At 54.7% G+C, this 27,972-nt stretch overlaps 1 protein-coding gene across 3 annotated transcripts in view; it reads left to right on the top strand.

The window, feature by feature from the left end:
* Nucleotides 1–256: 256 nt before the first annotated feature.
* The window catches only part of RUSC2 (RUN and SH3 domain containing 2), a 75,572-nt gene continuing 47,856 nt past the window's right edge, over nt 257–27,972 (top strand). For 2 of the 3 annotated variants that reach the window (XM_073343290.1, XM_073343288.1), the window contains exon 1: nt 9,493–9,630. The gene's annotated coding sequence lies outside the window, so the exon portion shown is untranslated. Of the gene's footprint in view, nt 581–9,492; nt 9,631–27,972 lie in introns of those variants that run through there. The other variant, XM_073343289.1, reaches the window with a different exon arrangement.

Here is a 27,972-nt window from a genome sequence, read left to right as displayed (position 1 = left end):
AGTCACTGTACCCCATGGGGTCTCCTCCCCCGATATCTGGGGAGTGGCGCGCTTGTTTGCAGTCAGCCAGCTTCATGCTCTGTGCTCTGGAAATGGCTCTCTGTAACCGGAGCTGCATTTCTGCCATGCCCTTTGAGAGGGCCTCTGGATGTACGCTGGGCTTTTCATTAGCAGGCTGGGCCTGGCTTTGCCAGCCAGCAGCCCGCGTCTCCCCGGCTCGCAGGCTCTGTGAGAACACATGCGCTTTGCAGTGCACGGCCAGCAGTAGGACGGGGAGAGGGGAGCCGGGCTAAGCCCAGATCCCTGCCTGAGAAGTGCCCTGTCACGCCGCTTGCTCTCCAGCAGCTGCTGGCAGCCTCTTCCTGACACCCGATTACAGCACAGAGCCAGCTGATCACTGAGCCGATGCTGGGACAAGCTGGTTTTCCTTTGGATTATCACTGGCCCTGCATCGTGTATTCTCCAGCCACTCTAATGCGCCAGGCATTGTGAGAATCTAATCGCTTACGCGCTGGGCACCCAGCTGCAGCGAGCCGTGACCAGGGCCTGGGAAGCCGGTACAGGGACTGCACCCAGCCAGGTAGGAGCCGCAGCCGTCTGTTTGCACTGCTCGAGGTCTGAGTATTGGCACCGTAGCCCCCGTCTCCCCACCCAGGGAGTGACAGGAGGCTTGTGTACGTGTTCTATACAGCACTGTGTACGTATTCCTACCAGGACGGGGTGTGCTATGGGAGGATCGTACGTGTCTGCGTTGCAATGGGGCACAGAGCTTTCCTCTCGCGTTCCCCGGCCCAGGTCTGTAGGGATCCAGCGTCGGTCTCGTTTCCTATTATTGCGCAGTGCCCCGAGTTGTCGATGTCGGCGCATCTCCCGGTGGGTGGCGGGGATGTCCTCCTCGCAGCCCTCCCCAGCCGCAGCACTAACTGTCCGATTGAGCAGCGTGGGCGAGAATGGGATCTGGCCCATTTCAGGGGGGGAGAGGGTGGTTTTATGGAGAAGTTACAGGGCTGGGTTCTGTAATCACTGAAACTGACCCTAGAGAAATGACTCAAAACCCTACCGAATGGGACTGGGGCCGATCTCCGGTTAGCAGGGGATTTGAAAGGTTCCCATTTTCCTAGCTCCTCTAGGCCGTTCCCATCAGGGATCTTCTGAGGTGGCTGCTGGTCCTGGATAGGGGCTCTAGGGCTGGCAGGCTGGCATCTTCCCCCACAGCTCAAGGCATGTTTTAAACACAACAGTGTTCACACAACGAGCATTCGTATTTAGCAACCCGCCCCCCAGCTCCAGTCATGCTGATGGCACAGTAAACAGGGGGGTGTAAAGTGAGGGGCCCGCTCCCCTGCGGATGGGTCATGCTTGCCTGCCTTCCCACCACCACACCCACTCAGGCTGCTCTTGTGCTGGTGGCCATCCTGCCCCCAGCCGCCAGGCACCTCTGCCGGGCTCCCCGCTCTAGATGGCGGGCCAAGGAGACTGAGGCTGCTGCAGGGTGGGGCTCGTTTGGAGGGCCAGCTCCAAACACCAAACCATTGTGCAGTGGCTGCTCAATCCCCCCCACCCCCCAGCGTTGGGAGAAGGGTCTCTGGCCCCCCAGCACCCCCCTCTCTGTGGGCAGAAGCTGTATAAATAGTGCCCGCAGGATACTATTTCGGCTCTAGCCCTTCCCAGGATGCCTCCCAAGAGTTATGTGAACAAGTGTTAAAAATAACACCCCAAGCCCTGTCTGAATGCTGGAGTTGCTTCAGACTGAGCAGAACCGGGCGACTGTTCCATAGACAGCAGACCTGGTCCCTGGGCATGGGGGACCAGGCAGGACCCCACGGGCTTTTCTGCTCTGACTGCTCAATCTCCCCAAGGGGGCTATCGATGGCATCGGCTCGCCAGGCCCACCACTGGCCCGTGGGACTGGGAGCATTTGCCAAAAAGCAAAGGACCTCGCCCAGAACAAGCTGGGTTTTATTTCCGAGCTCTGACGTGAGAGACAGGAGTTTCTAGGAAGGATCAGACCCGGGCTCCACCCAGCACTGTCCTGCCTCTACAGTGCAGCACCCGATGCTTCCGAGGAGGGTGCAAGAACCCTGCAGCAGTGGACTTGAGAGAATCTGTCCCCCACGTTAGGTCTCCCCTGATCCCAAATAGTTAGAGACAGGTTTAGACCCTGAAGTATGAGGATTAATGTCCCTACCACGATTCTTTCTTTGCAGTAGCTTGATAGCTCTGGATATTCTTGCTAGCCATAGACAGACAGTCCTGAGAGCAAAGGGTTAATGCTGGGTCAGGGTCCCTCACTCTGGCTGACTTTTCCCTGCTGTGGTGCAGGGGCTCCTGGGCTCAAGGGGAGCATTGCATGCTGGGAGGCGTAGTCTCTGCTGGCCGCACTTCCCTAATTCTCCGGCGCGAGTGAGGCCCGGCCTGCTTGTCAGCACAGACAGGACAGAGTTTGGGCACCTGTGTTTGCACGTGACTCTGCAGCGAGAGGCGGGTCAGCACTTCCGTTGTGACCCCCCAGACAACAGCCGTTCATACCCGGTGCAGCTTGTGTGTGGGGCATTCCTGGGGTCCGGGGGCGGCTGGGGTCCGGGGGCGGCTTTGCTGCAGAGGGGGTCAGGCCTGGCTGCGGTCTCGGAACACGGCAGATTCAGAAAGACGCTTGTTATTGGACGTCGCTATGAAATGGAAGCAGGGCTAGAAATTGCTCTAAAAGCCTCTGGACTCACTGGTGCCATGTCCCCATGTGTGCCGCAGGGGCACCGACTGACACACGCCCCAGGGAGCTGCAGTCCTAAAGGCATCAATGTTTATAACCCTAAACATCCCTCAGCCAGGGCCAAATGAAATATCCTGGCAAAGAGTTCTGCCCAGCCTTGTTCTGAGATAGAGCAACAGACCCACGCATGTGTCTGGCTCCCCCTCCCATCCTTAGTCACCCTGCTTGGCCCTCCCTCGCCCTCAGTCCCCCCTGTTGTGCATTTGGTTGGCGTCCTGCTTTCCTGGCACTGTGATTAAAGATCCCAGGGCAGGTTTTGCCCGAGTTGGAGTGTGAACCCCAATGTCTTGGACATATTCCAACATGGGCAATTCCATACATTTCCTCTGCGGTTTCAGCTGGCCACAGCAGTCACTTCCTGGCCTGAACTGAGCGGCCTTGTTGCTGTGCGTTGTGACACATCTGCAGTGCTCCACCCTAAAGGTGGCTGCACTTTAGGTTGGGTTTGGGATTTCTGTTCCTTACGTGTCCCTCACCTGCTTCTCCAGCTGGCTGTGAAGCTTCGCTAAGGTCTGAAAAGTAACTGAGATGAAAGTCCATCATGGAAATGTAAAATACCTTCGTGTCTGATTCTGCTGGGGAGTGGCTGGGAGGCAGGATAACCTGTCCCAGCCTTTAAGCCCTGCATCTGCTGGCCTAGCTGCTGCTGACCTCCAGCACAGGGTCTCTCCGTCCCTCAGAAGGGCTCTCCTTTCTCTGCCATTCTCAGCACTGGGCATCACGTAAGGCAATGTTCTCGCTCTGCCAGGAACACTGTCACTGTCAGCAGACACGAGCCTGTGGACCCTGGGAATCTCTCTGCTGGGAGGTCCCCTGAAAGGGAGGTGGTGTGGTGTAGTTAAAGCTAGAGGAGCTCTATTAGGCTCCTGTTTACTTCAGACCATTTCTCTAGTTTGTCCAGAGCATTTTGAATTTTAATCCTATCCTCCAAAGCATTTACAACCCCTCCCAGCTTGGTGTCGTCCGCAAACTTTATAAGTGTACTCTCTAAGCCATTATCTAAATCATTGCTGAAGATATTGAACAGAACCAGACCCAGAACTGATCCCTGCGGGACCCCACTCGATAAGCCCTTCCAGCATGACTGTGAACCACTGGTAACTACTCTCTGGGAACGGTTTTCCAACCAGTTCTGCAACCACCTTATAGTAGCTCCACCTAGGTTGCATTTCCCTAGTTTGTTTATGAGAAGGTCCTGCGAGACAGTATCAAAAGCCTTACTCAAGTCCGGATATACCACGTCTACCGCTTCCCCACATCCACAAGGCTTGTTACCCTGTCAAAGAAAGCTCTCAGGTTGGTTTGACACGATTTGTTCTTGACAAATCCATGCTGACTTATCACCTTATTATCTTCTAGGTGTTTGCAAATTGATTGCTTAATTATTTGCTCCATTATCTTTCCAGGTACTGAAGTTAAGCTGCCTGGTCTGTAATTCCTCGGTTTGTCCTTATTTCCCTTTTTATAGATGGGCACTAGATTTGCCCTTTTCCAGTCCTCTGGAATCTCTCCCGTCTTCCATGACTTGTCGAAGATTTTAATTGCCAATGGCTCAGATATCCCCTCAGTCAGCTCCTTCAGTATTCTAGGATGCATTTCCTCAGGTCCTGGTAACTTGAAGACATCTCAGTTGCCTATGTAACTTTTAACGTGTTCTTTCCCTGTTTTAGCCTCTGATGCTACCTCATTATCACTGGCATTCGCTGTTAGATGTCCAACCGCTACTAACCTTTGTGGTGAAAACTGAAACAAAAAAGTCATTTAGCATGTCTGCCATTTCCACATTTTCCGTTATTGTTTCTTCCCCCCCTCCCCCTGCTTCCCTGTCCTTGGGCTTCCTCATTCTTCTAATGTATTTGTAGAATGTTTTCTTGTCTCTAGCTAGTTTAATCTCATTTTGTGCTGTGGCCTCTCGAATTTTGTCCCTGCGTACTTGTGCTATTTGTTTATATTCATCCTTTGTGATTTGGCCTAGTTTCCACTGGACTAGGACCCTCCTAACCTTCACCACCGTGGTTTTCAAGACCATCTCATGATGTTTTGGGGGGCCTGACTCCTGGGTTTGGAGTTCCTGGGATTGTGCTGACACCGAATTGCCACTCCGTAGCGGAAGCACGGCCTCCTGGAGCTAGGTGTCACCATGGGAAGCCTGGTAAACTCTGGGCAGATCACGTTACTGCATGTGTGTGAGTGACCTGCACTTTGCCTGGCCCCTCTGCAGCTGTGCCCGTGGATGGGAACTGCCGAGTGCCTGGCTGGGAGACGGCCCAGGAAATCCCAGCAGCATCGCTCATTCCCTCGCCAAGTTTCTCAAGGTTTTGCAGGTTGGCGACTCCTTATCTGAAGAGACACATTTTTGCTCCCCCTCAAACTTCTTATGAAAGTCAGAGTAAAACGGGACCAGTCCTAGCACGGCTAAGCCTGGCTGGTTAGTTGTGTGTGCACAGCGGGAGGTAGCAAAGAACATCTGACCTTGAGGGGCCCGGGGGTGGAGGGAACAAGACTTTCTGTGCTTTAGACTGGAATCGAATGTTCAGTGCCTGCAACCCACCGGCTGAGAAATGGGGCTGGTTGCTGTAGTGCACCTCTCAGGCAACCCCTGATGGGCAGACTAGCCTGGGGGGCGGCTGGACACTGACGTGTCCTGGGGGGGTTCCTGTTTCTGCCATGGGCAGCTGCAGGATGACTGAGAAGGCAGTGATCTGCTCTGGAGTCTGTGTACAAATGTTCCTTCCATAGTCTGGGGCCAGTCACTCAGCTCTCCTTCTCCACAAAGGGGGGCCGTGGTGGGTCAACTCCAGTGGCCTCTGGTCACGTGTCCTCCCTGCTGATTCATCCAAAGCCGGCTGGCAGATTTGTGTATTAGAATAGATGCACAGAGTCATGGGTTCCAGAGCCAGAAGGGACCATTGTGATCATCTGGTCCGACCTCTGGCATAGCACAGGCCAGAGACCTGCCCTGAAATAATCCCTAGAGCCGATCTGTTAGAAACACAGCCAATCCTGATTTCAAAGTTGTCAGATCTGGAGAATCCACCACGTCCCTTGGTAAACTGTTCCAATGGTTAATTATGCCCACTGCTAAAAATTTACACCTCATTTTCAGTCTGAATTTGTCTAGCTTCAATGTCCAACCATTGAATCGTGTTTAGACCTTTTGCTGCTAGATTGCACAGCCCAGTATTAAATATTTTGTTTCCCATATAGGTAGATTGTGATCAAGTCTCCCTGTAACCTTCTGTCACGGAGTCCCTGAGCGATGCTCTGGAACTGCTCCCCATGAAGCCAGTCAGTAAAACAGAGGTTGATTAGACGACCGGAACATGGTCTAACACAGAGCTTGCAGGTGCAGAGAACAGGACCCCTCAGCTGGGTCCATTCTGGGGGCCAGTGAGCCAGACAACCACGTCTGCACTTCACTCCATGTCCCAGCCAGCCCCAAACTGAAACTCCCTCCAGCCCCTCCTCCTCTGGGCTTTGTCCCTTTCCTGGGCCAGGAGGTCACCTGATTCCTTTGTTCTCCAACCCTTTAGCTCTCACCTTGCAGGGAGGAAGGGCCAGGCCATCAGTAGCCAGGAAACAGGGTGTCGGCCATTCTCTGTGTCCAGACCCCTGCACACACCTGCCCCCTAGGGCTCTGCAGTGATCATACACCCTTACCCCACCACCTAGATACTTAAGAACTGCCTAGGGGAAACTGAGGCACCCCCACACTATTCAGAGGAGCCATTAAGAACAGTCCCACTTTATCACACCTTCTCTTTGGTGAGGTAAATAGATTGAGCTCTTCGAGGCCATCACTGTGAGGCAGGTTTTCCCATCCTTTAACCATTCTCATGGGTCTTCTCTGACCCCCTCCGATTTATCAACATCCTCCTTGGATTGTGGGTGCCGGAACTGGACCCAGGATTCCAGCAGGGGCCGCACCAGTGCCAGGCACAGAGGGAAAATCACCTCCCTGCTCATTCGCAAAATCAGCCTTTTTGGCCACAGCGTCACACTGGGCGCATGCGTTCAGCTGATTTTCCACCACGCACCCCCCCTCTTTTTCAGAGTCCCTGCTTCCCAGGATAGAGCCCCCCTCCTGTAAGAATGGCCTACGCTCTTTGTTCCTAGATACATACATTTAGCCGTATTAAAATACATGCTGTTTGCTTGCACCCAGTTTACCCCGCGATCCAGATCGCTCTGTCTCGGTGACCTGTCCTCTTCATTATTTCCCACTCCTGCAATTTTTGTGTCATCTGCAAACATTATCAGTCATGACTAAGGCTACAATTTTGTCATGGAGGTCACAGAAGTCATGGAATCCGTGCCTTCCAGAGACCTCCGTGACGTCAGCCCAAGGCGGCTGGGAGCTGCAGGTTCCCCCCACTGCCTGCGGTGCCCGGGAACTGCAGGGCACCCCCGCCGCCCGTGCTCTGGTTCAGGCGGATGGTGCCGTTGGATGAGCAGGATCTTCACTGCTGTGGTAGCAAGTCCTTTTTCTCAGCTGTTTCTCTGAACCCTCGTTGCCATCAGAAGGGAGTGGCCCTCTAGGCAGACTGTACCTATGGCCAGTCAATCCCAGCCCCCTGCGGGGCCGAGCCTGGTCAGGCCAGGCTGGATGGGATCCTGGCCGGGTTAGGTTAGTTCATCAGGTCAATGCGGTGTCGTGTCCCCCCCATGAGGAGCGTAGCTGTCAGTTACAGCCCTCTGGGGACCAGTCGGGGCCAGGCTGGGTGGGATCCTGGCCAGGTTAGGTTAGTTTATCAGCTTGGCTTGGCGTGGCGTCCCCCACGTGGGGCTGCAGTTCCTGATAGGGAGCTGGTTAATGTCAGTGTCTGTGGGCAGGGACAGCGGCTTGCCCTCTGGTACCTCGTAGCGTCAGGGCTGGCAGGGCTCCCAGGAGAGCAGGGAGGGCAGTAGAATATTTTCCATTCTGCTCCTCGCTGCGGGAACGAGTCTCCGGGGTAACGCCTTGCTTTGCTACAGAGGAGATCCTGCTGTCCCGGCCGAACGGTCCTCAGCACGTCCACCCAAGTCTGCCTTAATCACTGCGGACAGCACAACGGGGCGGGCCGGGGGGTGGTCTAATGGGAAGGGGTAGCTGAGACTCTGTTAATAGTCTCGCTTACTGCCGCTCGGGGGAACAGAGCCCTCCAGGGCGAGCTCTCTGCTCCCCTCAAGGGCCAGGCGCGGAGAGGCCCTGTCACTGCTCTGCTAGCAGGGACACTCGCTACGGGGCTGGGCACCAGGCGGGAGAGCTCCGACCCCACGGCGGCCTCGGAGTGACGTGCGACTCTCAGCGCAGGAGGAGGCTGGGCCCTGCTCCCGGAATGGGTGCTGCCTGAGTGGCCGTCTCCTGACGCCATGCACCTCATACGGGAGAGGCCCCCCAGCTCCGGGCCTTTGGAAATCATCTCCCTGACCCTGCCCTGCTAGGAAAGCAGCTGGGGGGGGCCATGGGCCCACTGCAGTGGTTCTAGCTGGGAGCCGTGCCCAGGCCCTGCCGCGCAGTGTTAAGTGCCGAGCCGTGCAGTGTCTCCGTGAGGTCTCGTCACCGCCTCCGTGAAGCGCTGCTGGGCTGGGGTCCAGCCCAGACTCCTCGGCCTTGCCAGCACAGAGCGTTTTCTTAAACGGGCCTGGTGCAGCTCAGCTGGTGCCCGGGGAGTGGGGACGTGAGTGCGGACTGGCCTCTGAGCCGGGCACGCCGAGCCGCTGGCACTGCCAGGGCTGGCTGCTCTAGGCTACGGCCCCCGGGGAGCTGCCAGTGCTATCAGCTTTGCCCACCACCTCCAGGGTCCCCCTGAAACTGCCCCTGAGCAGCCTCCGGCTGCGCTTTGGGCCTTCTCATGGGGGCCAGCTGCACCGGGCGTCTCCCCAGGAGGGGAGTCCCCCTGGAGGGGTGGGGGAGGACTCAGCTAATACAGCGGCGGGCGCTAGAAATCCCTCGGGAGAGCCACTCGCCCCGCAGGGCACGGGCCCCCCTCGGCAGCTTGCCAGGAGCCACCCCGTGCTGCCAGGGAGGCGGCCTGTCCTAGCGCGTGGATGGAGAGGAAACCTCGCAGGGGCTCCCTGGGCCACGCGTTTCTGGTGGCGAGGGGGTGGCCTGGGCGGCACCGCCGCACTGACGGGCTTTGGCTGGGCCTCGAGGCAGCGGAGGATCCCCCCGCTTTAGATAGCTGCCCACTCAGCGGTGGTTTAAGATTCGCGGCGTCTCTGAGCCTGAACCCTCGGCCGGGTGATGCCTGCACTGGCCCATGCCCGGCTGCTGCTGCTCTCCACCCCCGAGGTGGCTGCATTTCCAGGGCGCTGTTTGGGTGGTGCCTGCGGAGAACCACAAATCTTTCCTTCCCGCTTCCTCTGTCCCGCACCGTGGGCCGGCCCGCGCCTTCCCTGCAGGGGCTGCGGCTGCCCAAGGGCCGCTCTGCGGGCAGGCGGCGATTCCCGCCCCCCCCCCCCCGGCTCTTGCCAAGAGGAGAGAGCAGGAGGGGTGAGGCCGAGCCGCAGCATCCCTCACTGCAGAGGCTTCAGCTGGGTGTGGGAGGCTGCAGGGGACCCCGAGCTGCTCCCCCCCGATGTCCCAGGGCTGACCAGAACCGGTCCTCCATCCACCCCCCCGCCGGGGCCGGGGCCGGGGGCCGGGGGCCGGGCGGGGCGGCGGGCAGTGGGCAGACCCGGCCCTGCGCGCCGCCCCGCGTCACAGCCGCCGCCGCCGGCAGCCTGGAGCTGGGATTGCGCAGACCCTCCGCAGCGCAGTGCCCGGGATGCGGCGGCGTCTCCCGCAGGAGCGCGGAGCGGGGCGAGCCCGGAGCCGGCGGGCGCCTGGCCCCGCAGCTGCCCGCGGGGGCGGAGGGACGCGGCGGCGCCTCGGGAAGGTGAGCGAGGGCGATGCCGGGGGCCGCTTCTCTTGCTCGCAGATGGTTTTTAGGTCGGACATTTTCCTGCCGAGCCGTGGCTTTTGCCAGCTCCGCGCCGGGGGCCGGGCCGGGTGCGGGGCCGGGCTGTCGTGTCTGGACGCCCCGGCGGGCTGTCGTGTCCGGACGCCCCGGCGGGCTGTCGTGTCTGGACGCCCCAGCGGGCCAGTCCCGGCCCCGGCCTGGGCGCAGGACCCGGCTCCCCTTTGTCTGCCGTGGCAGCCCAGCCCGGGCTGGTTGCGGTGCTGAGCGCGGCCGTGCCCGGGCTGGGGATGCTGCGGCCGCCCGAGACAAAGGACCCAGGCTGGGGAGGGAGGGAGGGAGGCGGCCGGCCGGCCTGGGCTCGCTTTGCAGGCTGGTGCCTGGCTGGCCCACAAGCCCGGAGCGTGGAGCACGGCGGGCAGGCGCAAGCCCTGCTCTCGGCCGGAGGCATACACCGGCTCTGCGGGCTGGGACCCTGCGCGCTGCCCGGGGGGTGCCCGTCAGGAGCTGCGCTCTCCTCGGCGCTGGGAGAGGGGCCGTCCCTGCACCGGTTTCCTCTTCGGGGTGGGCCGGGCCCCGTGACTGCAGCTGAGCTGCGAGCAGGTGTCGCGCCCAGCCCCCGTCTCCCTGCAGCCGCTGCAGCCAGCCAGGCGCCCCCCGGGGAGACGGGTGCTCCAGACACGAGGGCGGCTCCCCTAACGCGGGTGTGGTAAAAGGGGACGGACCGGGTGGAGGGAGGTCGAGATCTCAGGTCAGCCAGAAGAGCAGGGGGTGAGGCGGTGCTGTAGGGTGTGAAAGGGAGGAGGAGGTAACTGTAGGGGGTGCAGTGGCGGGGGCTCCCGTGGAGTGAATCATAGAATCATAGAATCATAGAATATCAGGGTTGGAAGGGACCCCAGAAGGTCATCTAGTCCAACCCCCTGCTCAAAGCAGGACCAATTCCCAGTTAAATCATCCCAGCCAGGGCTTTGTCAAGCCTGACCTTAAAAACCTCTAAGGAAGGAGATTCTACCACCTCCCTAGGGAACCCATTCCAGTGTTTCACCACCCTCTTAGTGAAAAAGTTTTTCCTAATATCCAATCTAAACCTCCCCCACTGCAACTTGAGACCATTACTCCTCGTTCTGTCATCTGCTACCATTGAGAACAGTCTAGAGCCATCCTCTTTGGAACCCCCTTTCAGGTAGTTGAAAGCAGCTATCAAATCCCCCCTCATTCTTCTCTTCTGCAGGCTAAACAATCCCAGCTCCCTTAGCCTCTCCTCATAACTCATGTGTTCCAGTCCCCTAATCATTTTTGTTGCCCTTCGCTGGACTCTCTCCAATTTATCCACATCCTTCTTGAAGTGTGGGGCCCAAAACTGGACCCAGTACTCCAGATGAGGCCTCACCAATGTCGAATAGAGGGGAACGATCACGTCCCTCGATCTGCTCGCTATGCCCCTACTTATACATCCCAAAATGCCATTGGCCTTCTTGGCAACAAGGGCACACTGCTGACTCATATCCAGCTTCTCGTCCACTGTCACCCCTAGGTCCTTTTCTGCAGAACTGCTGCCTAGCCATTCGGTCCCTAGTCTGTAGCTGTGCATTGGGTTCTTCCGTCCTAAGTGCAGGACCCTGCACTTATCCTTATTGAACCTCATCAGATTTCTTTTGGCCCAATCCTCCAATTTGTCTAGGTCTTTCTGTATCCTATCCCTCCCCTCCAGCGTATCTACCACTCCTCCCAGTTTAGTATCATCCGCAAATTTGCCGAGAGTGCAATCCACACCATCCTCCAGATCATTTATGAAGATATTGAACAAAACTGGCCCCAGGACCGACCCTTGGGGCACTCCACTTGATACCGGCTGCCAACTAGACATGGAGCCATTGATCACTACCCGTTGAGCCCGACAATCTAGCCAGCTTTCTACCCACCTTGTAGTGCATTCATCCAGCCCATACTTCCTTAACTTGCTGACAAGAATACTGTGGGAGACAGTGTCAAAAGCTTTGCTAAAGTCAAGAAACAATACATCCACTGCTTTCCCTTCATCCACAGAACCAGTAATCTCATCATAAAAGGCGATTAGATTAGTCAGGCATGACCTTCCCTTGGTGAATCCATGCTGGCTGTTCCTGATCACTTTCCTCTCATGCAAGTGCTTCAGGATTGATTCTTTGAGGACCTGCTCCATGATTTTTCCAGGGACTGAGGTGAGGCTGACTGGCCTGTAGTTCCCAGGATCCTCCTTCTTCCCTTTTTTAAAGATTGGCACTACATTAGCCTTTTTCCAGTCACCCGGGACTTCCCCCGTTCGCCACGAGTTTTCAAAGATAATGGCCAGTGGCTCTGCAATCACAGCCGCCAATTCCTTCAGCACTCTCGGATGCAGGGCATCCAGCCCCATGGACTTGTGCACGTCCAGCTTTTCTAAATAGTCCCTAACCGCCTCTATCTCCACAGAGGGCTGGCCATCTCTTCCCCATTTTGTGATGCCCAGCGCAGCAGTCTGGGAGCTGACCTTGTTAGTGAAAACACAGGCAAAAAAAGCATTGAGCACATTAGCTTTTTCCACATCCACATTCAGTGCTGTGTCTATGCGGGGTGCAGTGGCGGGGGTGCCAGTGGAGTGCTGTGTCTATGGGGGGGTGCAGTGGCGGGGGCTCCAGTGGAGTGCTGTGTCTATGGGGGGGTGCAGTGGCGGGGGCTCCTGTGGAGTGCTGTGTCTGTAGGGGGTGCAGTGGCGGGGGCGCCAGTGGAGTGCTGTGTCTATGCGGGGTGCAGTGGCGGGGGCTCCAGTGGAGTGCTGTGTCTGTAGGGGGGTGCAGTGGCGGGGGCGCCCGTGGAGTGCTGTGTCTATGGGGGGGTGCAGTGGCGGGGGCTCCAGTGGAGTGCTGTGTCTATGCGGGGTGCAGTGGCGGGGGCTCCAGTGGAGTGCTGTGTCTATGCGGGGTGCAGTGGCGGGGGCGCCCGTGGAGTGCTGTGTCTGTAGGGGGTGCAGTGGCGGGGGCTCCAGTGGAGTGCTGTGTCTATGCGGGGTGCAGTGGCGGGGGCTCCAGTGGAGTGCTGTGTCTGTAGGGGGTGCAGTGGCGGGGGCTCCCGTGGAGTGCTGTGTCTATGCGGGGTGCAGTGGCGGGGGCTCCAGTGGAGTGCTGTGTCTGTAGGGGGTGCAGTGGCGGGGGCTCCTGTGGAGTGCTGTGTCTGTAGGGGGTGCAGTGGCGGGGGCTCCTGTGGAGTGCTGTGTCTGTAGGGGGTGCAGTGGCGGGGGCTCCTGTGGAGTGCTGTGTCTATGCGGGGTGCAGTGGCGGGGGCTCCAGTGGAGTGCTGTGTCTATGCGGGGTGCAGTGGCGGGGGCTCCAGTGGAGTGCTGTGTCTGTAGGGGGTGCAGTGGCGGGGGCTCCCGTGGAGTGCTGTGTCTGTAGGGGGTGCAGTGGCGGGGGCTCCAGTGGAGTGCTGTGTCTGTAGGGGGTGCAGTGGCGGGGGCGCCAGTGGAGTGCTGTGTCTATGCGGGGTGCAGTGGCGGGGGCTCCAGTGGAGTGCTGTGTCTATGCGGGGTGCAGTGGCGGGGGCTCCAGTGGAGTGCTGTGTCTGTAGGGGGTGCAGTGGCGGGGGCTCCAGTGGAGTGCTGTGTCTATGGGGGGGGTGCAGTGGCGGGGGCTCCAGTGGAGTGCTGTGTCTGTAGGGGGTGCAGTGGCGGGGGCTCCAGTGGAGTGCTGTGTCTATGCGGGGTGCAGTGGCGGGGGCTCCAGTGGAGTGCTGTGTCTATGCGGGGTGCAGTGGCGGGGGCTCCCGTGGAGTGCTGTGTCTATGCGGGGTGCAGTGGCGGGGGCTCCCGTGGAGTGCTGTGTCTGTAGGGGGTGCAGTGGCGGGGGCTCCAGTGGAGTGCTGTGTCTATGCGGGGTGCAGTGGCGGGGGCTCCTGTGGAGTGCTGTGTCTGTAGGGGGTGCAGTGGCGGGGGCGCCAGTGGAGTGCTGTGTCTGTAGGGGGTGCAGTGGCGGGGGCTCCAGTGGAGTGCTGTGTCTGTAGGGGGTGCAGTGGCGGGGGCTCCAGTGGAGTGCTGTGTCTATGCGGGGTGCAGTGGCGGGGGCTCCAGTGGAGTGCTGTGTCTATGCGGGGTGCAGTGGCGGGGGCTCCCGTGGAGTGCTGTGTCTGTAGGGGGTGCAGTGGCGGGGGCTCCAGTGGAGTGCTGTGTCTGTAGGGGGTGCAGTGGCGGGGGCTCCAGTGGAGTGCTGTGTCTGTAGGGGGTGCAGTGGCGGGGGCTCCAGTGGAGTGCTGTGTCTATGCGGGGTGCAGTGGCGGGGGCTCCAGTGGAGTGCTGTGTCTATGGGGGGGTGCAGTGGCGGGGGCGCCAGTGGAGTGCTGTGTCTATGCGGGGTGCAGTGGCGGGGGCTCCCATGGAGTGCTGTGTCTGTAGGGGGTGCAGTGGCGGGGGCTCCAGTGGAGTGCTGTGTCTGTAGGGGGTGCAGTGGCGGGGGCTCCAGTGGAGTGCTGTGTCTATGCGGGGTGCAGTGGCGGGGGCGCCAGTGGAGTGCTGTGTCTATGCGGGGTGCAGTGGCGGGGGCGCCAGTGGAGTGCTGTGTCTATGCGGGGTGCAGTGGCGGGGGCTCCTGTGGAGTGCTGTGTCTGTAGGGGGGTGCAGTGGCGGGGGCTCCTGTGGAGTGCTGTGTCTATGCAGGGTGCAGTGGCGGGGGCTCCAGTGGAGTGCTGTGTCTGTAGGGGGTGCAGTGGCGGGGGCTCCAGTGGAGTGCTGTGTCTGTAGGGGGGGCAGTGGCGGGGGCTCCAGTGGAGTGCTGTGTCTATGCGGGGTGCAGTGGCGGGGGCTCCAGTGGAGTGCTGTGTCTATGCGGGGGGCAGTGGCGGGGGCTCCAGTGGAGTGCTGTGTCTGTAGGGGGTGCAGTGGCGGGGGCTCCAGTGGAGTGCTGTGTCTATGCGGGGTGCAGTGGCGGGGGCTCCAGTGGAGTGCTGTGTCTATGCGGGGTGCAGTGGCGGGGGCTCCAGTGGAGTGCTGTGTCTATGTGGGGGGCAGTGGCGGGGGCTCCTGTGGAGTGCTGTGTCTGTAGGGGGTGCAGTGGCGGGGGCTCCTGTGGAGTGCTGTGTCTGTAGGGGGGTGCAGTGGCGGGGGCTCCTGTGGAGTGCTGTGTCTATGCGGGGTGCAGTGGCGGGGGCTCCAGTGGAGTGCTGTGTCTATGCGGGGGGCAGTGGCGGGGGCTCCAGTGGAGTGCTGTGTCTGTAGGGGGTGCAGTGGCGGGGGCTCCAGTGGAGTGCTGTGTCTATGCGGGGTGCAGTGGCGGGGGCTCCAGTGGAGTGCTGTGTCTATGCGGGGTGCAGTGGCGGGGGCTCCTGTGGAGTGCTGTGTCTATGTGGGGGGCAGTGGCGGGGGCTCCTGTGGAGTGCTGTGTCTGTAGGGGGTGCAGTGGCGGGGGCTCCCGTGGAGTGCTGTGTCTGTAGGGGGTGCAGTGGCGGGGGCTCCAGTGGAGTGCTGTGTCTGTAGGGGGTGCAGTGGCGGGGGCTCCTGTGGAGTGCTGTGTCTATGTGGGGTGCAGTGGCGGGGGCGCCAGTGGAGTGCTGTGTCTATGCGGGGTGCAGTGGCGGGGGCTCCTGTGGAGTGCTGTGTCTGTAGGGGGGTGCAGTGGCGGGGGCTCCAGTGGAGTGCTGTGTCTGTAGGGGGTGCAGTGGCGGGGGCTCCCGTGGAGTGCTGTGTCTGTAGGGGGTGCAGTGGCGGGGGCTCCAGTGGAGTGCTGTGTCTGTAGGGGGGGCAGTGGCGGGGGCTCCAGTGGAGTGCTGTGTCTGTAGGGGGGGCAGTGGCGGGGGCTCCTGTGGAGTGCTGTGTCTGTAGGGGGTGCAGTGGCGGGGGCTCCTGTGGAGTGCTGTGTCTGTAGGGGGTGCAGTGGCGGGGGCTCCAGTGGAGTGCTGTGTCTGTAGGGGGGGCAGTTGCATGAGGTTATAGGGGATGCGCAAGTCAGTAGCTTTTCGCCCCTCGACACCAGGTATGAGATGTGCTAAAGTACAGGTGACCTGAGTTGAGCAGCTGTACCACACTCACAAAGCCACTCCCCAGTTAGCCAGCTCGGCTGAGCTCTAGGGCAGCTCATTTCAGGGATCGCCAAAGGGTGGTTTAGATACAACACCATGAGATCTGCAGGCTTGGAAGGGCAGGGATGGGGCAGGCTCAGTTTGTCAGTGCTGTGGAGGAGCTGAGAGTGCAAACAGCAGCAGAAGGGGCTGCAGGTCAGGAGTGAGGTGCCTTCCAAGTTGCATGTCGGGCTCAGGCCTGGAAGAGTAGGGGGGCTGCTGTGTCAGAGTGGAGGCTTGAGGAGCAGTGGCGGAGGTGGGGAGGTGGAGGGAATTCAGGACTGGAAGAGCGGGGAAATTTAAATATTAAATCCTTAGCGTGACTCCCTCCAGCTTGTCTCATTGTGTTCATCAAGTGTGTCAGGACTCTCCCTAGCGGGAACACGGTTTGGTTGAGGCTGGAATTGTCCTCAGCACAACCTTTTGTGCAGCAGTTTTCTGGAAGGACCATTTTATTTCTGCAGGTCCTTGGTCGGTCTGTCTTTCTGTCTCTCGACCCATGTGGTCCTGTCTTTTAAACCTGGGAAGCAAGACAAAGCCAGAGCATCTGTTCAGGACAGCAGAGGGGAAGAACAGGGATTCATACAAAAGTATGTGGGAGAGAATTAGTTCTCACCAAAGCTTTAGGCCCATAAATTAAAATGGCATCAGGGCATTTAACCTCCTGGACTGCAAACATCCTCCCATCGCAAACCTGAACCCCATGCCAGGAACTCAAAACTCTGTGTGTCCCCCATCCTCTTTCGCGATCCTGAGGGACCCTGCTGCGAGATATGCACCTGCAGGAGGGAGCTAGGGAGAACATGCAGTAGGGCACATGCATCTGCCTGTGTCTGCATCAAGGAGCCAGAGGAGAAAACGGGCAGCAGGACACACAGCAGCTGTGTCTGCCTTGAGGAGATGGCATACCTACTTCAGGGCACCGCCACGTCTCAGGAAGCGGGGGACAATTTGCATCAGGTGTATGCGATTCGCTGCACGAGGAGACTGAGGCAGATCCTGCAGCGGTCACAGCCCTGGGGAGAGCTTGCGCCCTGACACGCAGGCTGGCTGGGCTTTGTTCTTGTTGCTTGGACTGCACTAGTTGTTAAGCACTGAAAGCACCAAGACACAGTCCCTGCCTGAGATGCCTGAAGTCTAAAGGAGAGGCAGGATCAGGTGGGCGCTGGAGAGACTTTAGGAATCATTAGCTTTAAATAAATCCTGCAAATACCGCATAGGCCCTGGTGTAGGATACACAGTTCCTGCTGCACAGCCTCGTTAGTGCCTTGAGATAGGACGTTAGAGAGAGTGGGGCACGGGTCTCTGGCAGGTTTAAACTGGCGTCCATGGTGGAGTCTCTGTCACTTGAAGTCTGTAAATCATTGTTTGAGGATGTCAGTAACTCAGCCAGAGGTTTGGGGTCTGTTACTGGAGGGGGTGGGCGAGGTTCTGTGGCCTGCGATATGCAGGAGGTCACACTAGGGGATCATGATGGTCCCTTCTGGCCTTTGAGGCTGCGCAGCAGGGTCTCTGGGCGAGGCCTGTCAGTGATTGCATGACAGGAGATGCAGATGCCCAGGAGAACATGTCTGCCTGTGCTGGTATTACAGCCCTTCACGCGTGATCTCACGGGTACTTCGGTGGCCAGGTCCCTGCCCCATGGCTTTTACAATCTCGCTTAGAGCCAGGTTCAACAGAAAAGACCGTGTCTGGGTGGGGATAGGGACAGGCGCAGGATGGGGGGTAGAAAGCCAACAGTAACCAGTGGGAGGGGGATGTTGCTTCTTGGGAGAATTCAGCTTTTCTGCCGAGTAGGTGATCAGCTTGGAACGGGGCAGCGCTGGCTGCTGGGTTAGGGCTAAAGCCAGAATTTCATTCTGGGGTTTTTCTTTAACCCTCATCCCAGCTTCTCCCAAGAGAGTCCGGCCGCCCCGACTCTTTCCTTGCTGCCCCTTAGCCCAGGCTGGAGCGCTGGGAAAAGTCAGACAAGAAGTGTTCAGATTGTCGTGGGGGGGCTCTTCTCCCCAGCCCCCACTTCGCATGCACTCCGCTTTCTAGAGAGCAAATGTTAAGCCACCTTTCCAAGGGCTGCTGGGGTCTGTGCATTCCAACTAAAATAAACCCTTTAGAACACAAAAACGGGTTTAATCAGTTCCCACAAAAGGCAAATTCTAGGCAGCTAAGAGGCCAAAAATGAGAGGGAGAGTGGGGGTAGCTGTGCTTGCCAAACATACCCCAGGGCAAATCTGTGTAGCAGGGGGGTGTCTGGCTCCTCCCTCTGGAACTGCGGCTGTCACAGGGCTGGGGTGGTGGCTTTGTCCCCTCCTGTTCTCCCAGCTAACCTCCCCGCTCGTCTGGCTTTGGATGGTGCTAATGCAGTCTTTGCTCTACACACAGCTTGCAAAATGATGGGTTGGGCTGGAGCCTCTAGCCTGACCCCCACACCTCCCAGTATGGCCAGCCCCAGGCATCCAAAACATCATGACTCAGGCCCCAGAAAACCATGAAACGTTACAAGATAAGGATTGGGCCTTTTTCATTTGCCTCGTGGCTTCTGCGTCTTTAAGGGACACTCGGCTCATGTTTTCAAGCTTTTCACCACAAGAAGGAGGGTAGAAACTTTTGTTATTGGAAGCCAAGCTTCCTACATACTCACATGACTCCAGGAGCTGGGGATTTCAGAAAAACACCCAAATTGGTGAGAACTGGTAACTAACCGCTCTCTGGCCTCCCAGAGCCATGCCTTCCCCACAGGGCCAGCCTTCCTCTGGAGCAAGGGTGTAATGACATACATTAAGTATCAGTGTGCAGATTGCTTTGCACAGCAGAGCCCGAGACCCTGCCCCAAAGAGCTCACCTTTCTTAGAGCCAGAGCAATGGGAGCAGACGCCAGGCCAGGGTGGGAACCTCTGGGAGGACAGGGATGATTGGGATGGACAGTGACTGCAAACCAATTGTAGTCAATTGTAACGTTCAGCCAGATAGTGACTAGCTGGGAATGGAGCTTGGCCAGAGCTACCTAGTGGATAGAACAGTAACTGATGCAGGCAGCCAATTCCTGAGGCAGGTGGGGACAGGCCACACGTGGTGTAAATAAATTAACAATAAACTGTAAATCTCTCTCTCTCCCCATATATATATATATATAGGGAGAGACATTTACGGTTTACAGCTCTGTGTATTACTCATCTTAGTCCATAAGCCCCTGGGTGGTGGTTGTGTCTGGACAGTGCCCAGGGGCCACCGATCCTGACTCTGGCTCTGAACGCTCCTGTACTACAGAGGCCCGAAGAAAAGCTCTAAGTCAGGGCCAAAGCTTGTCTCTTTCACAGCGGCTCTTGGTCCAGCACCAGATAGGACCTGGCCCAGCACGTGTCCTGTACTGCAGAGCCCATTAGAACTGAAGTGGGTGATGCGTAGGTGACTTACACCCACTTGGGAGCTGGGCCTGACCCTCCCAACCATGCCCAGAGCCACATGCCTGAGTTAACCCTGCTCCTTGGTCCCTGCTGTTGGCATGCAGTGAAATGCCTGCACTGCGGCTGGAGCATCCCCTTCTGCCCTGCTCCAGCGCAGGAAGTTATCGGGGCTCCCTGGGCGACTGCTGCTGCAGTGGTGTGCCTGGGGGCTGGCGTTACAGGGCACTCGGGCAGAGGGGAGCAACTGGAGGTTCCTGCTTACAAGAGAGACCTTAGGTCATAGGTGTTAGAGACAGAAAAGATCACAGGGGCCAGCCACAGGGGCCTGACAAGCCCACAGGCCCCATAGAATATGTCCTGGGCTTGATTTCTGATGTTGGACTTGGTGTCAGCTATGCGTTAGACTAGAATAGGTGCTACGTAAGTCCCAGCCTGCACCCTGGAGGCCCTGCACGCGGTTAGAGTGCTCTGACGCTGGACTCTGAGATCGCCCCCCGCCCCCTTTACTCGCGTGCGGGGGGGCCTACACTGCGCACACAGCTCCTGTTTGCTCTCCTGCACAGCGGTGCCGGGTGACGCTGTTTGGGTGGAGATTCCAGCCACCCTGCAATGGCTGAATCAATGAGCAGGTACGGTCTGGTTGGAATGCTGTGACCCTCGGTACTGGCGAATGTCGAACCCATTCACACCCTAGCCACTCCTCTCCCCTGGCTTGTGCTCCTCTCCAGGCCCAGCGACCCCTGCTGTCTGCTCAGTCGGCGCGTGTGGCTCAGCTGGGTGCTCTCTCTTTTCTAGAGCCACATCAAACTCTGTCGTCAAATGGCATCGGCTGCAATCGCTTCTGACCTAAACCCGTTCGGTGGCCAGTCCTTTCTCAGCTCTGCTCAGCCTGCCTTGGTCCAGAAGTGACTGCCCTTTTCCTAGTCTTGGCCTATCTCACCTGCCTAGTCCTGTCTGAATTGTACTAGGGCTGTCAAGTGATTAAAAAATTTAATTGTGACTAATCGCACGATTAATCGGGCTGTTAATGTGTGGTTTTTGGAGGGGGGTGAGAGAACCTGGATTTGTGCAGGAAATGGCCCACCTTGGTTATCATACACATTGTGAAGAGAGTGGTCACTTTGGATGGGCTATTACCAGCAGGAGAGTGAGGTTGTTTGTGGGGGGGGGCGGAGGGTGAGAAAACCTGGATTTGTGCTGGAAATGGCCCAACTTGATGATCACTTTAGATAAGCTATTACCAGCAGGAGAGTGAGTTTGTGTGTGTATGGGGATGGGGGGGGTGAGAAAACCTGGATTTGTGCTGGAAATGGCCCACCTTGATTATCATGCACATTGTAGGGAGAGTGGTCACTTTGGATAAGCTATTACCAGCAGGAGAGTGAGTTTGTGTGTGTGGTTTTTGGAGGGGGGTGAGGGAGTGAGAGAACCTGGATTTATGCAGGAAATGGCCCACCTTGATTCACATACACATTGTGAAGAGAGTGGTCACTTTGGATGGGCTATTACCAGCAGGAGAGTGAGTTTGTGTGTGTGTGTGGGGGGGGGGGGGGCGGAGGGTGAGAGAGCCTGGATTTGTGCTGGAAATGGCCCAACCTGATGATCACTTTAGATAAGCTATTACCAGCAGGACAGTGGGGTGGGAGGAGGTATTGTTTCATATTCTCTGTGTGTATATAAAGTCTGCTGCAGTTTCCATGGTATGCATCCGATGAAGTGAGCTGTAGCTCACGAAAGCTGATGCTCAAATAAATTGGTTAGTCTCTAAGGTGCCACAAGTACTCCTTTACTTTTTACGAATACAGACTAACACGGCTGTTACTCTGAAACCTGTAAACAATAAGAGAATACCATTTATTTAAATGTGTTGGATGTTCTCTACATTTTCAAATATATTGATTTCAATTACAACACAGATTACAAAGTGTACAGTCCTTACTTTATAGTTATTTTTGAATACAAGTATTTACACTGTAAAACACCTAAAGAAATAGTAAATTTCAATTCACATTGTACAAGTACTGCAGTGCAATCTCTTTGTCATGAAAGTTGAACTTACAAATGTAGAATTATGTACAAAAACCCCCTGCCTTCAAAAACAAAGCAATGCAAAATTTTAGAGCCTGCAAATCCATTCAGTCCTACTTCTTGTTCCACCAATTGCTCAGACAAATAAGTTTGCTTACATTTGCAGGAGATAATGCTGCCCACGTCTTGTTTACAACGTCACCTGAAAGCGAGAACAGGCGTTCTCATGGCACTGTTGTAGCTGGCATTGCAAGATATTTACATGCCAGATGCGCTAAAGATTCATATGTCCCTTCATGCTTTAACCACCCTTCCAGAGGATGTGTCCATGTTGATAACGATCCAAAGCAGTGCGGACTGACACGTTCATTTTCATCATCTGAGTCAGATGCCACCAGCAGAAGGTTGATTTTCTTTTTTGGTGGTTCAGGTTCTGTAGTTTCTGCATCAGAAGTGTTGCTCTTTTAAGACTTCTGAAAGCATGCTCCACACCTCGTCCCTCTCAGATTTTGGAAGGCACTTCAGATTCTTAAACCTTGGGTCGAGTGCTGTAGCTGTCTTTAGAAATCTCACATCTGTACCATCTTTGCGTTTTGTCAAGTCTGCAGTGAAAGTGTTCTTAAAATGAACAACATGTGCTGGGTCACCATCCCAGACTGCTACAACATGAATTATGTGGCAGAATGCAAATAAAACAGAGCAGGGAACATACAATTCTCCCGCAAGGAAGTCAGTCACAAATTTAATTAATGCATTATTTTTTTAACGAGCGTCATCAGCAGGGAAGCATGTCCTCTTGAACGGTGGCCGAAGCATGAAGGGCATACGAATGTTTAGCAGATCTGGCACGTAAATACCTTGCAATGCTGGCTACAAAAGTGCCATGCAAACACCTGTTCTCACTTTCAGGTGACATTGTAAACAAGAAGAGGGCAGCATTATCTCTTGCAAATGTAAACAAACTTGTTTGTCTGAGCGATTGGCTGAACAAGAAGTAGGACTAAGTGGACTTGCAGGTTCTAAAGTTTTACATTGTTTTGGTTTTGAGTGCAGTTATGTAACAAAGAAAAAATACATTTGTAAGTTGCACATTCACAACTAAGAGATTGCCCTACAGTACTTGTATGAGATGAATTGAAGAATACTATTTCTTTGTTTATCATTTTTACAGTGCAAATATTTGTCATCAAAAATAATATACACTTTGATTTCAGTTACAACACAGAATACAATATATATAAAAATGTAGAAAAACATCCAAAATGTGTAATAAAGTTCAGTTGGTATTCTGTTGTTTAACAGTGTGATTAAAACGGCGATTCATCATGATTCATTTTTTTTAATTAATCACGTGAGTTAACTGTGATTAATCGACAGCCCTAAATTGTACCCAAGGAAACATCGGTGTGGCCTGCTGCCTGGACCCTGTGGGCAAAGAACGTGGCCTCAGATTCTCAACCCTTGTCTCTGGGGTGGAGTCACAGCCCTGGAGATGGAAAAGCCTTACTGAGTTACAGTAGTTAATTCTGGCCTCCACAGGGCCAGGGCAGGGTTCTTCTCCCCAGGATGTTTGCCAGGTTTGGACTAGTCCGTTTTAGTGACACAAGTGGAGGAGCATCCACCTCTTCCCGTGGCAGTATTGTTCTGCTTGGCCTCTGCTCTGCCATCGCCAGCTTGCAATTCTCATGCATGTTGAAACGAACGTGCTCCTGGGACCATCTCCCTGACCTCTGTGGGGTTACTTGCCTGAGTAAGTGCTGCTCAGCAGGGGTAAAGCTTTATGTGGCTCTTTGTCTCTTCAGCAAAACGTTTCCTCTCACTCTGTTCAGTGCCTTCTTAGCCAAGACATCACTGAGCTTTGTCTGCTGCCGGGCACGGAGCTAGAAGGTTTGGAACATACTGCACATGTGCCAGATCTTCCGCTGTTTGAGAATTTTCAATGACCGCTGAGTGTCGACCTCTTCCCTTTCCAGCTGTCTCCTTGGTTTCACAGCCTTCCATTTTCCTTTCATAAGACACTTGCTAATTATAATTTATTTCTTCAGCACCCACAAGGGGCTTGCTGCTTATCACCCTGACCCAAATCATCTCCCTAGTGTCTTGTGCTTTTCCTGACGGTCCAGATGTCCTGCAGCCACCTGTCACACGTCATTATATGTTCGTTGGGGAATTCAAAGACCACTGTGCTGTGATTGTGTGGATACTCAGTGTAGGCATGTGCCATCTCGGTGGTTAGCTTATACTAGTAATTATTGATCTCTTTGGGTTTCTGTTCAATACCCATAATGGTGGTGTCTGCCTGTCTTATAAAGGTCCTAAAGTGAACTCAAAAATATCTTACTGTCTGTTCAGTATTTTTATGCCGTCAAATGATGATGTCCTGTCATATGATAACACTTTCCATTCCATTGGTATCTCTGGAGGATGTTAAACAGCAGCTACTAAAGTTAATCAGCCGGTCCAAATAACTTGCATCCAAGAGTTTTAAAAGAGCTGACGGAGGAACTCACTGGACCATTAATGTTGATTTTCATTATGTCTTGGAACACTGGGGAAGATCCAGAAGACTGGAAGAAAGCTAATATTATGTCAGTATTTTAAAAAGGGAAATGGGATATTTAGGTAATTATAGGACGGCTTGACTGACATCAATCCCTCATAAGATAAGGGAGTGGCTGATATGGGACTTGATGGATAAAGAATTAAAGGAGGGTACTATAATTAATACCAATCAACATGGGTTTATAGAACATAGATCCTGTCAAACAAACTTGATATCTTTTTTGGATGAGATTACAAGTTTAGTTGATAAAGATGATAATACTGATGTAAGATACTTAGACTTCTGTAAAGGTCTTTGACTGGGTATTGCAGGGCATTTTGATTAAAAACCTAGAACAATACAAAATTAACATGGCACACATTAATTGGATGAAAAACTGACTAAATGTTAGGTCTCAAAATGTAACTGTAAATGGGGAATCATCACTGAGTGGTTGTAAAAAGAAAAGGAGTACTTGTGGCACCTTAGAGACTAACAGATTTATTTGAGCATTTGTTGTGGTTGTGTTTTTTGTAGGGGTCCTGCAAGAATCAGTTCTTGGCCCTAAACTAACATTTTTATGAATGTCCTGGAAGAAAACATAAAATTGTCACTGATAAAGTTTGCAGATGACACAGAAATTGGGGGAGTGGGAAATAACAAAGAGGACAGGTCTCTAATACAGAGCAAGATGGATCATTTGGTAAACTGGGTGCAGGCAAACAATATGCATTCTAATATGGCTAAATGTGAATATATACATATAGGAACTAAGACTGTAGGACATATTTATCGGCTGGGGGACTCTATTCTGGGAAGCAGTGACTCTGAAAAAGATGTGGGGGTTTTGGTGAATAACCAGCTGAACATGAGCTCCCAGTGCAACACGGTGTGATCCTGGGATGCATAAACAAGGGAATCTTGAGTAGCAGTAGGGAGGTAATTTTACCTCTGTATGTGGTGTCACGGAGTCCCTGGGCAATGCTCTGGAACTGCTCCCCATGAAGCCAGGCAGGACTCTGGGGCAGTCGCCTTTCTGTGAGCAGCCTGTCTGCAGGACACAAAGCTCACACAGCTTCCACCTTCCTGGGTCTGACCTTGGAGCATTCAGCATCCTCTGCCCCTCCGTGCGCTTCCCACAGCGAGTCCACTCAGGCGGGGTCCTGGGGAAGCCAGAGGGTCCTGCCCCCCAACTCCGCAGTCAGACGGGACTCTCAGCCAGCCAGTAAAACAGAGGTTTATTAAACGACAGGAACAGGGTCTAAAACAGAGCTTGCAGGTGCAGAGAACGGGACCCCTCAGCTGGGTCCATTTTGGGGGCAGTGAGCCAGACAACCCCGTCTGCCCTTCACTCCATGTCCCAGCCAGCCCCAAACTGAAACTCCCTCCAGCCCCTCCTCCTCTGGGCTTTGTTCCTTTCCCGGGCCAGGAGGTCACCCGATTCCTTTGTTCTCCAACCCTTTAGCTCTCACCTTGCAGGGGGGAAGGGCCAAGGCCATCAGTTGCCAGGAAACAGGGTGTTGGCCATTCTCTGTGTCCAGACTCCTGCACACACCTGCCCTCTTGGGCTCTGCAAGGATCATACACCCTTACCCCACCCCCTAGATACTTAAGAACTGCCTAGGGGAAACTGAGGCACCCCCACACTATTCAGAGGAAACATTAAGAACAGTCCCACTTCGTCACATGTGGCACTGGAATCCTGCTGGAATCCTGTGTCCAATTCAAGGAGAGTGTTGATAAATCGCAGAGGGTTCAGAGAAGAGCCATGAGAACGATTAAACAGTTGGAAATCCTGCCTTGTAGTGATAGATTGAGCTTCATGAGTCTGTTATCTTAACAAGGAGAAGGTTAAGGGGTGACTTGATCACAATCTGAAAGAGCCTACATGGGGAACAAATATTTAATACTGGGCTCTTCATTCTAGCAGAAGAAAGTTGAACACGATCCCAGTGGCTGGAAGTTGAAGTAAGACACACTCAAACTGGAGATAAGATGTACATTGTTAACAGTGAGGGTCATTAACCACTGGAACAATTTACCCAGGGTCGTGGTAGATTCTCTATCGCTGGCAATGTTTAAATCAAGACTGGCTGTTTCTAAAAGCTCTGCTCCAGGAGTTATTTTGGGAAGTTCTCTGGCCTGTGCTATGCAGGAGCTCGGACCTGATGATCACTGTGGTCCCTTTTGGCCTTGGGATCTATTAAAAAATCCAGTATGAATTGCTTTTAAAGGGCTATGCGCTTCCTCCATTTCTCAGGCTTCTCTTCTGTGGACCCAGGCCCTCTGCAGCAACCTGGGAGCTCAATGCCTCCTGGGTTACACGTTTTAAATCACCAGCACTCGTTCTCTTGGCCCACTGATTGGTGTGCGAGAGCTAACAGCCGGCACTGCACAGGTCCCTGCGAGGAGCAGTGCTGTTTAATACATTTATTAATGACCTGGAAAAGGGAGGGGACAGATGACACAGTTATTTTGGGCAGTGAGAACGTCAGAGGGATCTACCCAAGCTAAGTGTGGGCAACGTGACGGCAGAAGAAATTCAAAGCAGCACATTTCGGGGTTCTAAATTAAGTGTATCAATTTGTAGACAGCACAATGGAGGCCTGGTTCAATGCGCAGCTGCAGTCAGAAAAGCAAACCAGATGTTAGGCTGCATAAGGCCTGGGATGGAGGATAATATTGAAACTCTTCCAATGCCATTATGGTAATCAAAGCACTCTCCTGGGTTCTGTGTGCAGGACTGGTCACCCCTCAGTGCACATCGTAGGAAGGGAATTGTGGAATTAGAGGAAGGTCAGACATGAGTGGTAGATACGCTGGAGGGGAGGGATAGGATACAGAAGGACCTAGACAAATTGGAGGATTGGGCCAAAAGAAATCTGATGAGGTTCAACAAGGATAAGTGCAGAGTCCTGCACTTAGGACGGAAGAACCCAATGCACAGCTACAGACTAGGGACCGAATGGCTAGGCAGCAGTTCTGCGGAAAAGGACCTAGGGGTGACAGTGGACGAGAAGCTGGATATGAGTCAGCAGTGTGCCCTTGTTGCCAAGAAGGCCAATGGCATTTTGGGATGTATAAGTAGGGGCATAGCGAGCAGATCGAGGGACGTGATCGTTCCCCTCTATTCGACATTGGTGAGGCCTCATCTGGAGTACTGTGTCCAGTTTTGGGCCCCACACTTCAAGAAGGATGTGGATAAATTGGAGAGAGTCCAGCGAAGGGCAACAAAAATGATTAGGGGACTGGAACGCATGAGTTATGAGGAGAGGCTGAGGGAGCTGGGATTGTTTAGCCTGCAGAAGAGAAGAATGAGGGGGGATTTGATAGCTGCTTTCAACTACCTGAAAAGGGGGTTCCAAAGAGGATGGCTCTAGACTGTTCTCAGTGGTAGCAGATGACAGAACGAGGAGTAATGGTCTCAAGTTGCAGTGGGGGAGGTTTAGATTGGATGTTAGGAAAAACTTTTTCACTAAGAGGGTGGTGAAACACTGGAATGCTTTACCTAGGGAGGTGGTAGAATCTCCTTCCTTAGAGGTTTTTAAGGTCAGGCTTGACAAAGCCCTGGCTGGGATGATTTAACTGGGAATTGGTCCTGCTTCGAGCAGGGGGTTGGACTAGATGACCTTCTGGGGTCCCTTCCAACCCTGATATTCTATGATTCTATGAGCTATGAGAGTGATCAGGTGCCTGGGGAAAACTCTCGTCGGAAGAAAGATGAAAAGATTGTTTACTTTAGATCAGAGACAAGAGGACGTGAGACAAATGTACCATGTATAGACTTGGCTATAGAAAGGAGATCTCATAACATAAGAACAAGGGGACATTCAATTAAATTAAAGGTGGCAAATTTAGAAGTGCTGAAATACTGTTTTACACGTTGTGTATTTAATGTGTGGAACTCACTGCCACAGGATGTCAGTGTGGCCAAGAATGTAGCAAGATTCAAAGGAGGATTTGACATTTGTGTGGATAACAAGAGCTGTTAGTGCTTGTAGAAGGATTCTAAAACCTCCTGCCTCCAGGTTTACGCCAAGCTCCATCTGCTAGGGGCTCAGAGGCACCCTCAGGGGTCACATTATCCCATCCCTGTCTTCATGAAGGACAGGTCCATCAATAGCTATTAGCCACCTGGCAGTTCCTATGCAGCAGCTTCAGGGAGTCAGGAGCTCATAGCACGGAGGCCCTTTCCATAGGCTGGGCTGGGAGCCTGGGTATGGACCATGCTTCCTCCCAAGAGTCCGTAGAAAGATTAAAACTGGAGCTGGCGTGATTCTCATCTGCTCG

This window comes from Lepidochelys kempii, chromosome 5 (genome assembly GCF_965140265.1).
Source record: "Lepidochelys kempii isolate rLepKem1 chromosome 5, rLepKem1.hap2, whole genome shotgun sequence".
Lineage (NCBI taxonomy): Eukaryota > Metazoa > Chordata > Testudines > Cheloniidae > Lepidochelys > Lepidochelys kempii.
The sequence above is the reverse complement of the archived record's forward strand: the minus strand, read 5'-3'. Positions and strand labels throughout refer to the sequence as shown.